Here is a 17,257-nt window from a genome sequence, read left to right on the forward strand (position 1 = left end):
GGGCAAATGCATGTAAAAGAATGAAATTAGAACACTTCTTAACACTATACACAAAAATACATTTAAAATGGATTAAAGACCAAATGTAAGGCCAGAAACTATAAAATTCTTAGAGGAAAACATAGGCAGAACACTCTTTGACATTTATCACAGCAAGAACCTCCTTGACCACCTCCTAGAGAGACTGAAATAAAAACAAAAATAAGTATGGCATCTAGAGAAACTTCCAAGTATTTAAACAGCAAAGAAAACTATAAACAAGATGAAAAGACATCTCTCAGAATGGGAGAAAATAATTGTAAACGAAGCAACTGACAAAGGATTATCTGCAAAATACACAAGTAGATCATAGAGCCTAATATCAGGGGAAAAAATGACCAATTAAAAAATGTTCAAGAAGACTTGAACACTTTCTCCAAAGGAGACATTAATAAGGCCACCAAACACAAGAAAAGATGCTCCACATCACTCATTATTAAGGAAATGCAAATCAAAATTCCATAAGGCATCACCTCACACCAGTCAGAATGACCATCATCAACAATTCTACAAATAATAAATGCTGGACAGGACATGGAAAAAAGTGAACCCTCTTGCACTGTCGGTGGACATGTAAATGGATACAGCCACTATGGAGAAGAGAACGTAGGTTTCTTTAAAAAAAACTAGGAATAAAACTATCATATGACCCAAGAATCCCCTACTGGCCATATACCCTGAGAAAACCATAACTCTAAAAAGACACATGTACCCCAATGACCACTGAACACTATTCAACATAGCAAGGGCATGGAAGCAACCCAATGTCCATCAATAGAACAGTGGGTAAAGAAGTTGTGGAACACATACACAATGGAATATTACTCCACCACGAAAAGGAACAAATACGAATCATCTTAACTGAGGTGGAGGAACCTAGAACCTGTGATAGAGTGAAGTAAGTCAGAAGGAGAAAAACAAATATAGTATATTAATGCATACACATGAAGCTTGAAATATGGTACTGGTGAACATTTGAAGGGCAGAAATAGATACACAGATGTAGAGGAAGGACTTGTGAACTCAGCTGGAGAAGGAGAGGGTGGGATGAATTGAGAGAGGAGCACTGAAACACAGCCACTACCATATGTAATCAAACAAACTAGTGGGAAGTTGCTATATAACATAGGGAGCCCAGCATGGTGCTGTGATGACCTAGAGGGTGGGATGGCGGGAAGTGAGAGGGAGGCTCGCAAAGAGTGGATAATATACTTATGGCTGATTCGTGTTGATGTATGAGCAAAACCAACCAAACATTGTAAAGCAGATATTCTTCAACTAAAAATAAATAAGTACAATCCGAAAACTATCATTCAACACGTCTGTACTGTCATCTAAAGCTATATGGGATCATCTTCTATTCCTAGCTACTTTTCCACTATATATTAGTGCTTATCAATGTCATTAAAGGTTTTGAAAATATGATTTTAATAGCTACACAGTATTCCTTAATATCTTATACATAAATTATAAAAATTTCAGCGTCATCATAGAAACATAACACCTAAAAAGGTTTTGTATTTTAAACTAAACCTTGCATTTTCTATACAGTGTAGTGAGAATTCCTCTGAAGACCTAAAATTCTTATGAAAAGTAAATTATGTGGAGTCCTTGCTCTCATCTCTTATGCCTTATTGTCATTTACTTCTAAGAACTCTTTGACTTTTGACATTTTTGCCTTTGACTATAATTTTTCACTGAGATAACAATCTTAAATGTAGATATTAAGAATGGCGAGAAGAACCCTGGTAAGTGTGAGTCACTCAGTCATGTCAAATTATTTGTGACACATGGACTGCAGCCCACCAGGTCCTCTGTCCACAGAATTTTCCAGGCAAGAATACTGGGCTGGGTAGCCATTCCATTCTCAAGGGGATCCTCCTGACCCAGGGGTCAAACCCAGGTCTCCCACATTGCAGGCATTTTCTTTACCATATGAACCACCAGAGAACCCTGACCCTGGTGTACATGGATGTACAAATCCTCAAAAGACCATTAGTAAATCAAATTCAAGAATACATTAAAAGAATCATGCCCTATGATCAAATGGAATTTATCCTGTCACCAAGGGTGATTTACTATCTGCACATCAATCAATGTGATACACAATATAAACAAAATTAAAAAGAAAATCATGTATTCTTCTCAATAATTGCAGAAAAAGCTTTTGACAAAGTGTAATATCAATTTTGATACAATCTCTCAATACTTTGGTTATACATGGCACATACTAAAAGGTATATAAGAGAAGCCCACAGCTAATATCCAACTCAATGGTAAAGAGGTGCAAGATTCTCCAAAAAATCAGGAATGGTACAAAGATGCCCACTCTCCCCAATTTTGTACAACATAGTAGTGGAAGTGTCCTACCCAGAGTAACTAGGCAAGAAAAGGAAATAAAAGGCAACCCCATTGGAAGAGAAGAAGTCACACTGTCACTATTCGATTATGACAGGATTTATATGAAACTGTAAAAACTACACCAAGTAACGACTATTAAAACTAATGAATTCAGCAAGATAGCAGGATATGAACCATCAGAGAGAGAAGAGAACAGTCCCATATACAAATTCATAAAAAAAAAAAAAACCTGAAATAAATTTAACAAAGGAGCAGAAACACCTGTACAGTCCTGAACTCCAAGACATGGAGTCTGGGTTCAAATCCCAGCTCACCCGCTGACCTGCAGAGTGACCCAGGGCAAACCACACAATGATCTGAGGCGCAATGTATTCAACTGTAAAGTGGACACAGACCCAGTATCTCCTCCCAGGGTTGTGAAACTCCAAGGAAATGCCTATTTAAGCCCCCGGGGATGGAGTGTTTCCAGGAGTCTCTCCTTGTATGAAACTCCTCTAGAACTGGACTCCCCTCATCCTGTGGGTGTGGGTCCAGGGTTGAGCCTGGGAGCCAAATGGGACTGGATGAGGATCAGGATAAAAAAAAAAAATACTAGTTTTGTGTCAGGGAGGGAAGCCAGGCCTTTCCAGATCTCAGAGTGGGGCCTGAACCAACGGCCTTGGCGTGCACAATCAGAGGTGATAACTCCGAACCCCCCACAGCAGGGATGGAGGCTTCCTGGCCAGGACCTTCTCTCTGGTCCAGGCTCCAGTGTGATGTAATGCTTCTGCACGAGCTCTCTATGTCTCCACCTGCCAAAGAGGTCTTGGGAGCTGGAGGTCTACTAAACCACAGGTGCCTAAGTGTCAGAATGACACAAGGACAAACAACATCGAAAATTAGCTATGTTTTTTTAAATGACAGAAGTACAGACAAGGCAGGAGATAGGAAGCAGAAGGATTGAGTACCTCTCAAGCTTTTAGCAGAAATATTTCCACACCAGCTCAGCAGAGCCCAGAGGAGGAAAAATAATGAAAAAGCAGGCTATGGGTCTATCTCTATTCCCCTGGACCCAAACACCCAAGTCCCAATCTACCAACTAATTATTGTGCACATCCAGACACCAAAAGGAAGAAACACAGCTTGTCCTAAGCAGTTTCAGCCGGACTTAATGTTCGGGTTGCTGAGCATGGTCAGAGGTACTATGGACTCACCCCTCCTCTGTGCTCACATTCCTGGGTCACGGAAACATTCATGGTTCACTACAGAGAACCCTCTGAGGGTACTTGTGTATACTAGAAACTGGCAATAGCTAAATGCGGAGAGAAGACACAGGAATGGAAACATGTCTCTGGGGTGCTCCACAAATTACCAGAGACCTGAAGTTCTTGATACTTGGGATTTTTAAAAAGAGCTTATTAATATGCAAATGGAGAAAGGGTATTTACAGGAGAAAGGGGAATGTAATCGTCCCATTGGGACAATTTGGTACTCATACAGGAAAGTAAGTTGGATCCCTACCTCACAAAACATCACCAAACCAATTAGACACATACTAAGAACCAACAATTGAACGAAAAACTTTACAAACGTTAGAACAATGTTTGATGAGGGAATATCATGTTTTTAATTGAGGTATTGCTGATTTACAGTAATTTGTTAGCTTAAGGTGCACAGCAAAGTGATTCAGTGATTCAGTGCCCCAGGTGCTTCCTTGGACAAAATTCACTCCCATTAGGAGGCCCCTGGGCCATGTCCTCAACTGAGAACAGCTAAGACTCCTGAAAGGGCAAAGCAGGATGTGGTGGTGCTCGTGGGTGTTTTTTACTAAATAAATTATTCTAATACGACACAAAAAACAAGCCTAGATGCTAGGAGGGGATCTCCAAACCTACCTTCAAACAGAAGCTCTTGCTACCTTCAATGGGAAGGGCAGAGGTGTGCCATGAATATTTTGTCTGCAGAGGACAAGCCGGTGTGTAGCGAGGGTGTGCAGGCTCGTCCCAGGATACAGAGCGCACGGACTCAGGGTCTGGACTCTCAGCCTCACTCCAGCTGCATCACACTCTCTCCACCCCTGACACACGGTGAGCTGCTCACAGGCGTCCCGAAGACTATGGTCACATGACCTGGACCTGGCCAATCGGTGTGCTCCTTCCTCCCTGGCCATCGTGATTGGCTAGGGACTGGGGAAGTGACCAATCAGGGCCCAGGGCCGGGCCTCGTGCAGGAATCAAGAGGAAGAGGATTTCTCGTTCTGCCGGAAGGGGTGGGGCCGGGTGACGTCAGGCTCCAGCAGTGGGAGGGGTGTGAGGTCGGCCTGGGGCGGTTTGTTGGCCTTCCTGCTCCCGTCAGGCCAGAGCCGCCGCCTGTGGACGAGGGCGCTGCTGAGCGCCAGTTCTTGCTGTGGTCCCGGAGCTCGACGTGAGACCTGAGAGAAGTCGTCTGCCTGTGAGTCCTCTTTTGCTTGTCTGTCAGCTTGTTTGAACCACACTGGGTTTTCTGTCCAGCGGGCTAAGTGGAGACCCTGGACATGCAACTGTGTGGGTTTTGGCTGGCTACAGGGAAGAAATGCCAGATGACACTGGAGACTCCAGTCTAGTCTGGATTCAGGTGATATCTCTCGAAAGTGAAGTGAAAGTCCCTCAGTCGTGTCTGACTCTTTGCAACCCACTAGACTATATGGTCCATGGAATTCTCTAGGCCAGAACACTGGAGTGGGCAGCCTTTCCCTTCTCGATGGGATCTTCCAAACCCAGGGATCGAACCCACGTCTCACTCATTGCGGGCAGATTCTTTACCAGCTGAGCAAGGGAAGCCCGAGAATCCTGAACTGGGTAGCCTGTCCCTTTGGCAGCGGATCAGGATTCCCGACCCCAGAATCAAACCAGGGTCTCCTGCATTGCAGGAGGATCCTTCACCAGCTGAGGTATCAGGGAAGTCAAATATCTCTTAAGGCCAGCTGTTTATTGTACGATTACCCTAAAGAGTCTTCACAGGATTAAGGTAGCAACCTGCTAAGGCAGGTTATGTCCTTACGCTAGAGAAGAAAACCAAGGCTACAAGAAGGGGGTAACTCAGCTACTGCAAGGAAGTGTGTACCCAGACAGAGCCCCACTTCCTGCTGTTAGAACCTGGGGAGGCCACATGGTGGGGCTTGTCCATGTGACAGGGGCTAAGGCACCCAGCCCACACTGGGTACTGTGGGGACCTGACTTGGTAGCTGCCATCTGGCAGCTCTGAGACTCAGGAAAGCAGTTTGCATTGAAGAGAGGAAGGGCACCTCCCTTCATGCACCCACTGCACCCTCCAGGTATTCCCTCACCCTGCCCCCTTTCTCTTGTTTTGTGAGCAAATTAGAGTCATGCTCATGTGACCACATTGGCTGTCCACTGTTCATGGGCTACCAACTGGAGCTGCCACGGGAGAGGCCACGAGCCTTGGCCAGGTGGTTCTCTCTTTCCTTTGCACCCACGGGGGCCCTCCTCCACACTTGCACACCAGAGGCCGCTTCTGAGTCATGCAGGGACCCTCCCTCAGTTTGCAACAGGTTGTGTCCACTGCTGTCCTTTCAATGACTCCCTTGAAACTCAGCTCGTGAGCTCCTTCACCTGCGTTGTGGCCCACCTGGCTGCCATGGGAGGGACAGAGCTGACTGTGACTCCAAAACTCAGATCTGACAGCTGGGAATTTGTGTATAAAGGACCTGATTACTCTCACCATAGAGGCTGTAGTAGGCTCCAGGGATCCAGGACTAGGGCTTGGGCCAAAGTGACTCCACAGGCGTTTTGATGCCTGGGGAGGCTTCTGACTATAGTGGGGCTGGGGCGAGTCTCCTGAGGTTCTAAAGGCCCACTGTGTGCAGGTTCAAGGTGCATAAAGAAGAGAAGGTGGAATCCTGCCCTGGAGGTGGTCGCAGTTCACGGTTGAGCCAGACAGGCAGGCAGGTCCCAAAAGCACCTGAGCTGCCTACATGAGGGAGTGGTGTGGGGGCAGAGGAAGAGAACCACGTCTGCTCCCTCGTCTGGTGCCCAGAGCAGGTTGTCACCAGACTAAACACTTACCACAGTGATGACTGTCACTGCTGTCTGCAAAGGGTTTACACTGGCGTGTGTCTTCCTCTGGTTGGTCAGGCCGTCTCTAAACTACACTGGCCATGGGCATGGCCTCTCCTTGGAACTTCACGTGTTTCTTCTCTTCCTTACTAAACAGTCATTTTCAAGAGGGCTTTGGGGTCACAAGGATGTTGGGTTTTCTCTAGCTTTGTCTCATGAGGAACGTTTTTCGGTTGCTGGTGTGGTTCTTTTTTCCAGCTCTCTTTCTTGGCTTCTTCTGTGAATTTGCTTGTGCCAAAGGAAGAGTTCAGCTTCTCCCTTTTGGCTGAGATGTCACACTTACAACGGCAAGGCCTACCTGGGGATTCTGACCACGTTTGCCGAAAGGGCTTCGTTTTCCAGATGACATCTTGAAAGTACCTACACTGTCCTTTCAGATACCCAAAGCCTACTTCAAATGAAATAAAAACAAGAATTCTCAAGTTTGGTCTTACCATATGTGGGGAGTCAGAAAAATCCCCTGGGGAAGGGAAAAGCTACCCACTCCACTATTCTGGCCTAGAGAATTCCATGGACTGTAGAATCCATGGGGTTGCAAAGAGTCTAACAAGACTGAGAGACTACACTTTTCACATTCAGTCAGAAAAAAATCCAGTTTTCTATCATTTCAGTGATTGGCATTGATTGGGGACACGGAAGGGATGGGAAGAAATGGAGAAGGAAGAAGACTATATGTTGTCAGGGGCCGGGAGTGAGGGAGGAACGGGAAGTGCTTGACGTGAATCCAGGCTTTGCTGGGAAGTGTGGGGGATAGAATGAGAGGGTCCAAAAGTAGACAGTGGGGATGGTTGCACAGCATTGTGAAGGCCTTAATATTCCCAAATTGCCTCAATTAAGGTAAAATTTATTAACAAAAACTTAACAGAAAAAAATACATAAAGCCATAAAAAAATGACAAGAAAGCTACGCACAAACCAGTTGAAAAGACCGTCAGGGGAAGGGAACTCAGTCTCCCCTGGGTGGGGAGCGAGTTGATGGCATCCACGGGGAACACACAGGGATGGAGGCTGCAGAGCCAACTGTGCCCCTGGATGTAGTGTTGCCAGAAAGGGCTCTAGGTCTCTGTCCAGAGTAGGGGCCTGTTCTCCCAGCAGGGGTAGTCAGTCATCGTGGTCGTCTGGGATTTGGGAAGGAGCCAGGGAAGGCTCTCCCTACAGAGGTGGTAACTCATGCCCTGAGTCAGGTTCTCCTGCCATAAGCCTGAGCAGAAACAAGTGCACGTGGAGGTGGACATTCTCGCTGAGGGGGTGGGACATCAGTGCCTGGGGCTGGGGGTCCTGCAGGCACAGAGGTCCGATCTTCTCAGGATGTTGGCCAGTACCCAGCTGGCCTGGTGTCTTTGGGAGAAGGCGACTCAGGTCTCAGTCTCCCCTCAGTGGATCCCTGGGTCCTGCACGTGTAGCAACCACCTCTGTGGGGACAGGTCTTGGAAGTGGAGCCTGGTTGTATATGAAGGTCAGAGGTAGAGCCGGAGGAGAAGAAAAGATGACCCACAGGTCTGCCTAGTCACGTGCCTAACTGGGCACTAAAGCTTCCCAGAACTTCCAGTAGAATACCCAGCATAGGATGTCTTCTCTGACTGCAGTCTGCCAGATGGTGTGAGGCCAGTCTTTGCTCCAGGCCCAGCCCCAGCTCTGGAGGACTCCTCCCTGTGAAGCTCAGCGCCCCTCCCCCCACACATACATATGCTAGCAATATAACATAACAAGGAACTATCTCAGAAGTGAGTCTTAGTAAGCACAGACCTTAATTAACAAAACTAGAACTTAATATTTAGTGAAACATAACTTTGTTTTCTTTTTGGAGAACTCATTTTGAGGGCATTAACACAGTAGACGGGTAAGGCTTTAACCCATCAATGAAAATGAGGTCTGTCAGGGAGCCGGGAAAAGCCAAGAGGCTGTCTTGGATTTCCCATAGGCCTAGCTCTTTGATTTTTAGCTGTTGTTTATTTATTTTTAATTTCCTGATTTAAGAGCAGACTATCACCATGTTTTTTTTTTAATTCTTTTTTTTTCATTTATTTTTATTAGTTGGAGGCTAATTACTTTACAGTATTGTAGTGGTTCTTGCCATACATTGACATGAATCAGCCATGGATTTCCATGTGTTCCCCATCCCATCCCTCTGGGTCTCCCCAGTGCACCAGCCCTGAACACTTGTCTCATGCATCCAACCTGGGCTGGTGGTCTCTTTCACCCTTGATAGTATACATGTTTCAATGCTGTTCTCTCAGAACATCCCACCCTCGCCTTCTCCCACTGAGTCCCAAAGTCTGTTCTGTATATCTGTGTCTCTTTTTCGGTTTTGCATATTGGGTTATCATTACCATCTTTTTAAATTCCATATATATGCGTTAGTATACTGTATTGGTCTTTTTCTTTCTTGCTTACTTCACTCTGTATAATGCGCTCCAGTTTCATCCATCTCATTAGAACTGATTCAAATGAATTCTTTTTAATGGCTGTGTAATATTCCATGGTGTATATGCACCACAGCTTCCTTATCCATTCGTCTGCTGATGGGCATCTAGGTTGCTTCCATGTCCTGGCAATTATAAACAGTGCTGCGATGAACATTGGGGTGCACGTGTCTCTTTCAGATCTGGTTTCCTCAGTGTGGAAAGCCCAGCAGTGGGATTGCTGGGTCATATGGCAGTTCTAGTTCCAGTTTTTTTAAGGAATCTCCACACTGTTCTCCATAGTGGCTGTACCAGTTTGCATTCCCACCAACAGTGTAAGAGGGTTCCCTTTTCTCCACACCCTCTCCAGCATTTATTGCTTGTAGACTTTTGGATAGCAGCCATCCTGACTGGAGTGTAATGCTACCTCATTGTGGTTTTGATTTGCATTTCCCTGATAATGAGTGATGTTGCGCATCTTTTCATGTGTTTGTTAGCCATGTGTATGTCTTCCTTGGAGAAATGTCTGTTTAGTTCTTTGGCCCATTTTTTGATTGGGTCATTTATTTTTCTGGAATTGAGCTTCAGGAGTTGCTTGTATATTTTTGAGATTAATCCTTTGTCTGTTGCTTCATTTGCTATTATTTTCTCCCAATCTGAGGGCTGTCTTTCCACCTTGCTTATAGTTTGCTTTGTTGTGCAAAAGCTTTTAAGTTTCATTAGGTCCCATTTGTTTATTTTTGCTTTTATTTCCAATATTCTGGGAGGTGGGTCATAGAGGATCCTGCTGTGATTCATGTCGGAGAGTGTTTTGCCTATGTTCTCCTCTAGGAGTTTTATAGTTTCTGTTCTTACATTTAGATCTTTAGTCCATTTTGAGTTTAATTTCTGTGTTTTGTATCACCATGTTTTAAGGACATCAAGATAGCAAAAGTCTAACCATGAGGGGTTATTTTTTGTAGAAGCAGAATGACCCTTGTCTACATGTACCATAACCTTAAATAGTGTTTATTTACTTTACCAAAGTAACAAAAAGATTTTAAAAACAAACATAAATCACTTAAAGGCAAAGAAATTTATAGTCTGTAATTGAAAGGTTCATTTTAAGAAAACTTTGTTCTCTAAAGAGAGGAAGAGCAAATTCCAGTCTGATACCAGCTTTTGTTAATAACAAAATTTGTTTATCTATTTAATCTTGGAATGTCTTTTCCATAAATCTTGAAGAATTAGCAGTATTCTAAAGAAGGCATGTTTAAAACCTGATTCTATTGCGATTGACAAAGAAACCTGGTCATAACACTTTAATATGATAACTAGAATTAGAATTGACCATATTTTATCAGGACATATCAGATCTATGTGAATTTCACATAATTTTAGGATATCTCTATTCGTAACATCAGCCATGCAGTATAACCTGAAAAGATTTTTTTTTTTTTCACCGCTTTGGCAGTACTTCCCATGTAACTTCCCATGTCCAATGAACCCAGGTAACTTAATAGCTCTTTGGGATGTCTCAGGAGTCCTCTGAAGCATCCCACAGACAGCTAAAAGTCAAGTTATTTAGGAAGTTTTGTCAATAAATATCCAAAGTGTTTATAACATTCAGTCAGGTAGGATCATATGTTTTGTGAAGTAATAATTATTTAATTAGCCAAAGTTAACAAAAGATTTCAAAGGTAAATATTGAAGAGATCAATTAAGAGGAAAAAAAAACACATTTATTATTAAAAGAAGTTCAACATCTGAAGAAAGTATGTCCTCTTAACAGAGAGAAAGGCCGAATTTAAGTTTTTGGACCAGCTTACTTTAAACTCATTTAGGTAAACTTAATTAAATTGATTTTAAACTTAGTCAGCCCTAACCATGAACGAAACTTTTCCTAGGGTTTACCTTCCACAAACATTTTTAATCACTTTCTATAACAACCACCTGTAAGTCAGACCTACTTTCTTTTCCCTTTATAAAATGTAATCTTATTTTTTATATCTTCTTTATTAAAAACATACATGCTACTTTCTTAATCGATTAGCAAACAAACATGAACACTTGATATTTAATATAGAATATTTTTCAGTTCATGTGAATCTGAAGTTTATTTAGTTACTTTTTCTTGTATTTAGAATTGTTTGATTTGTAAGCGCTTACTGTTCTTTAGGCCAATTAAATTAGAACTCATTTACGACTTCAACAACAGTATGAGAAAAAAAGACATATACTGAGACATACATAAATCCAGACAGACAGATTGAGAGACATCTTATAGTTTTTTGTTTGAGGTTTAAAATATCTCTTTTACCCACCCCCCCACCCCTTTTTTTTCTTCCCTTGAAATTCTAGTTTGCCCAAGGCTGAGGTCTCAGGCAAAGCTGGCTGTGTATTTCAAGGACATGGAAAGTGTTAACCTCAAGCTTCCTCCTGGGCAGGTCTATTTAACAAGCTAGTTGTTTTTAATTGCATATGGAAAAACAATTGGTTTTGTGGCTTCCAGTAAGAAAAATTTCTCTCACTCCAGAAATCAGCAATCAGCAGTCACACACTCACAGTCATTCAGAGGCTATCACGATGCCTCCCTTCTCCCAAGTCTCCAGGTTTCCTTAACTGTTGCACCCTTCCTGGGAGCCCCAAGGAGATTATCATTCACAATGCATTGCTTCTCCCAGGTCCCCAGGTCTCCCTATCTGATGCTCCCTTCCTGGGAGCCCAAGGAGGTGATCAGTCTCCTCTTCTACCCGTTGGGGTAGGTTCCTGCCTGGGGACTGGCCCCGGAGCCTTACCTTATCCTGTGGCCATTCCTGGTGAGTTGGTCTGTCCCTCCAATGAGTCCATTGGGGGTTCGGCCATCCGGAGAGTCAGAACAGTGGATGGGAAGGGAACGCAGGATACCGTGAGGTGGGGTGCCTCCTCGTTCATCTCGGGGTTCCTTCACTCCAACCAGGCGGAGCCACCAGTCCTTCGGCTCCAGGGGCCGGCGTGTTTGGAGTCTCGCTGGGGCCTCCAGAAATGTTGCAGAAACCAGTACTCGGGAAACCAAGCACCACATTCGGAGAGTTGGCGAACTCAGGTTTATTACACCGGCGGGCACAGTGGAGTTAACACTTCAAGCTGTGAGTCCCAAGCAAACAGATTACAGAGTTTTTATAGACAGACTGTAGTGGCCAACACTAGCTGTTAATAGGCTGATTTAAACTAAGGGGTTTCACACGTGTGGGAACAGTGGTCAAGTCGGGGTGATGGATGCCTGGCCTGGACAGGCATGATGAAGCAGGTTTCCAGGGGCTGGGAGATTGCAAAGACCAGGACAAGGGTGAGTGAGATACACTCCAGTTCCTATATTGAAAGTTCCAACTTTCTGAGACTATGTACCTATGTGATCTAGACTTTGCAAGGGGCCAGCTGAGTTCCAGAGGGAGAAGGAGAAGGTGGTTATGTAAAATTTTAGCTTTTCCTCTTCACTACCATGGAAGCCCATATATATGTTAATATACATTCCTTAGTGTGTTTTTTACTGTCTCATTTCACTGTATGACTGGCTACCCATCCACATCTCTACAAAGGGCCCATTTTCATTCCTTTAATGGCTATGTAATATTACACTTTTTGCCAAATTCAGACTTAGATTGACGAAAGTGTGGAAAACAACCTGCTTTCAGACCAGGCGCCTCCTTCTCATAAGTGACGTGGCCCTGGACAAGCATGTGCCCCTCAGGGCTGCCCCAGTCTTTCCATCTGCCGAGCGGGGGTCATTCTCCCATCTCCTGCCCAGATCTGTTGGCCTCCGAGACCCCCATGCCTTTCCACCTGGGGCTGGTATCACATGGAGTTTGTGCACTGAGACTTCCCAAAGGAAGGATTCAATACAGGGCTGGCCTAGCACAGAATGGGGCAGAAACAGGCCTGGATGGGCTCTGGGACCTAGGAAAAGACACTTCCCTTCCTGCCTTTTCAAGACCCCACCCCCCAATTGGAGGACCGAAATGTAGTCTCGATGGTCGCCTTCTCTCTTATATAAAAGACTGGCCAACTTTCTGTTTTTCCATCGAGATTCTGGGTCAGTTGTCCCAGCTCAGCTTCTGAGGGAGCTTGTAATGGCCCCCTGCATTCTTGTCTTTTACTCTTATTACCTTGGGTCATTTCGGCCATCTGGGGTGGATGGGCACTGTCCTTGCCTCTAACTTCGAGACAGATTTATGAAAAGTCTGTACAATCTACTCATTTCCTCTCTTTTGTTCAGTGTCTCTCTCTAGATGTGTCTCTTTCTTTTCCTTTCTGAATTCAGTCTATGTCTTCCTGCTTTTCTTTCTCTCTGTCTCACCTGTGGATGGATGGATGGCTTTGAATGCTCATGTATGGTGTTAGCTTAGGGTTAGGTTTTAGGTCCAGGTTAGAGAGAGAGAAAGGTTTAGCTTGGAGTTGGTATGGGGGAAGGACAAGGGTGGTGTGTTTTCTCAGGACCTGAGTGCTGTTTGCAATTAGTCTATTTTACATGTGAGCCCCTTATCAGATACACCACTTGCAAGTGGTCTCTCATGTTCAGTTTACCATCTTTCTGATTTGTGACTGCTTAGCTTCTCCATTGCAAAGCTGTTCAATTGGATGGAAAGCCATTGGTGTAGTTTGTTTTCCTGTTTCCCTTACTTGAAGACTCCCATTTCTGCTTCTGCCCACCAAATGTGAAGCAGACTCTGATGTTAAGAGGCCTACGACCTATGCTTATTTCTAGAAATCTCATAACGTCAGTCTTTGTGTTGATGTGTTTCACTGATATTGAGATGGTATGAGATAAAAACCAATAGAATTCTTTGGATGTAGCTGTCTGGTTTTCCATGGACATTTACTGAAGAGGCTTTCTTGTTCCCATTTGTATGTTCTCCCCTTCTTTGTCACAGATGCGATGACCATGGATGCTTGGATATATTTCTGGACTCTCAACTTTATGGCATTTCTCCAAAGACACACAAATGTGTAAGTTTTACATGCTCAGCCTCACTAATCACTAGGGGTGACAACGATCACCTTCCCTCATTAGGGAAGCACACTGAGGAAGCACACTGCCTCAATTGTGCTGTTTATGTGTTATTTTTCCAGAGTTCATGATTTTTCAGAAATATAGTTATTTGTGGTACTGTGGAAGCATTGGTAACATGCTGTCAGTATGAAGAGATGACTGATTCTAAAAATAATAGTGTTTACATATGTATAATAGAATATTTTATACTTTATTTGATAAAGCAAAAAGTATTTAAACTGAAGTTGATCTTTTTTATGGATATTAAAAAATATAACCATAACAAATATTTCACTTTTGACTCTCTTCAAAGAAAAAAAGGTAAATTTTTGTCTCCTATAATGTTGTTATATGAAGGCCAATCTAAAGGATTTATTTAAAGCTTCTTCAGATGTAGTCATAGCAGTGAAAATGCTATTAACACCAGAAATGTTTTTCTATGATGGAAAGTCAAGCTCGTCTGTCTTTCTCAATAGCCTTTAATTTTGTGTTTACTATATAGTGTTTCTTTGTATTTTTTCTAAATGGGAAAACAATTATTTTACAGTCTTGTGTTGTTTTCTGACATACATCAGGGTGACTCAGCCACGGGTGTACATATGTCCCTTGCTGCTGAAACCCCCTCCCTTCTCCCTGCCAATCCCACCCCTCTAGGTTGTCACAGAGCACTAGGCTGACCTCCATCTGTCACAGAGCAAATTGCCCCTTGCTCTGGTTACATAAAATAATACAAATGTCTCCATGATGATTCCTCAGTTGGTCCCACCCTCTGTTCCTGGACTGTGTCCACAAGTCTGTAGTCTGTTCTCTATGTCTGCATCTCCATAGCTGCCTTACAAATAGGTTCATCAGTAGCATCTTTCTAGATTCCATACCCATGCATTAGTAAACAATAGTTGCCTTTCTCTGACTTACATAGTATATATTTTTTGGTGTTACTTTTCTTAATACTTGACCTAATTTGCAATGAAACAGTAAAAGGATTTCATGGGACCAATATAGCAACAACTGAGTGTTACATTTTAGCCTAGCACTCCAGGCCCAAGTAAATCTAGGGTAAATTCATTTCTATGACAGCTACTTTGACTGATCACATTCACTACCACCCCCTGTTGTCATGTATATAATTTTCTGTTCCCTACATTGCAATTACATGTGTCAAGCATCATCTGTCAGAAGTTTTATAGCAGTGAGAAAATATATTCATAATGCAGACACCACAAACAGCCTCCAAAAGGTGTATGTAAAAATAATAAATTTTGTAATGAATTTCACTCCCTGAAAATATATTTAAAAAATTGAAAAAGTGACATTCCTATGGGTTGTAGCTAGGTTTTCAGTGAAGGTGGGCCATGGTAACAGCTAGGATCCCATCTTTCCTTAAAATACAGAATTAAATATAAAAGGAACACACAATGGAGAAAAACAAAGACAGTTTCTTCAAAAAGTGGTGTTGGGGAATCTGGTCATTGACTTTTAGAGATGGGGAAACTGAAATTCAAGAAGGCTTGCCAGGCACCAGGGCATTGTCTGGACCAGCTTCTTGTCCTCCTGACCTGGCCAGTGCTCATCGGCTTCCCGATGAGCAGCAGAGCCGTAACCCAGCCTGTAGGGGTGCATCGGGTCATCCGGACCTTGTCCCTGAGAAGAGGTTCCCAAGGCCAGCCTGAATCTCAGAGACTGAAACAACTTTCTGGACTGAAGGCTGGGAAGGCAGTTGAGTTTTCCCAAATGAATGGGAGGGGAGAATAGGGCAGCCTATGTGTGAAGTCCAAGGTTCCACCGTCCTGGTCGGAAATGTGTTGTCCTAGACTCCAAACATTCACAACATACACTGGCTGTGTGGTCTGTGGCTCAGACTTCAGCCTTTCAGGCGGGTCATTCGGGTGACCCTGACTTGAGCAGACACAGCTCTGTGGCCCTGCCAGTAGCCGTCCCATCCCCATTGGTGAGAAAGGCAGCTGGACTGAAGGACAGGTGAGCTCGGATCACAGCTGGGGAGTGGGTGCACCAGGGCTGCCTTTGTGTTCCTTCCATTTTATTACAGTTTCCAAGTGTCTAGATATGGAGGGTGAAGTTGACCCCATTCCACCCCTGGTGAAATCCAGACAGGGTAAGGTAGGAATTTTCTTAAGATAGGCATGTCTAGAGGCAGCTGTTTCATCGAACTTGCATCTTCAAACACAGACCCTTCCATAGATTTCACTTAATGAACACATCTTCAGGAATGACAGAGGTTTGTATGTATCTGCTGTTTCACATGTCTACTGTCTGTTCTGCCTATCAGAGTGTTTGGAGGGTGCAAATTTGTTGCTTTCATTGTTCATTTTGTACCTGCACGTGTATTTCAGCCTTCCTCCTATTGGCTGTGACAATAATTTCCTAACAAATTAGGGTTCTGTTCACTTCAGTTACTCAGTTGTGTCCAGCTCTTTGCAAACCCATGGACTACAGCACACCAGAACTCCCAGTCCTTCACCAACTCCCAGAGATTACTCAAACTCATGTCCATTGAGTCGGTGATGCTATCCAGCGTCTCTTCCTCTGTCATGCCCTTCTCCTCCCACCATCAGTCTTTCCCAGCCTCAGGGTCTTTTCAGAGGAGTCAGTTCTTCTCAGGAGATGTCCAAGGTATTGGAGTTTCTGATTCAACACCAGTCCTTCCAGTGAATATTCAGGAGTAATTTCCTTTAGGATGGACTAGTTTGATCTCTTTGCTGTCCAAAGGACTATGAAGAGCCTTTTCCAATACCACAGTTCTAAAGCATCAATTCTTTGGCACCCAGCTTTCTTTAGAGTCCAACTCTCACATCCATGCATGTCTACTGGAAAAACCATAGCTTTGACTCCATAGATGGACCTTTCTTGGCAAAGTAATGTTACTGCTTTTTAATATGCTGTCTACGTTGGTCATAACTTTTCTACCTAGGAGCAAGCGTCTTTTAACTTCCTGGCAGCAGTCACAATCTGCAGTGATTTTGGAGTCCAAAATGATAATGTTTCTCACTGTTTCCACTGTTTCCCTATGTATATGCCATGGTGTGATGGGACCATATGCCATGATCTTTGTTTTTTCAAATGTTCAGTTTCAAGCCAGTTTTTTCTCTCTCTTTTACCATCATCAAGATGCTCTTCAGTTCCTCTTTGCTTTCTGCCATAAGTGTGGTGTCATCTGCATATCTGAGGTTATTGATATTTCTCCTGGCACTCTTGATTCCAGCTTGGGCTTCATCCAAGCATCCATCAGCATTTCTCCTGATGGACTCTGCATATCAGTTAAATAAAGAGAATGATAATATACAGCCTTGACTTACTCTTTTCCCAATTTGGAACCAGTCTGTTGTTCCATGTCCA

The sequence above is a fragment of the Cervus elaphus genome, chromosome 28 (genome assembly GCF_910594005.1).
Source record: "Cervus elaphus chromosome 28, mCerEla1.1, whole genome shotgun sequence".
Taxonomy (NCBI): Eukaryota; Metazoa; Chordata; class Mammalia; order Artiodactyla; family Cervidae; genus Cervus; species Cervus elaphus.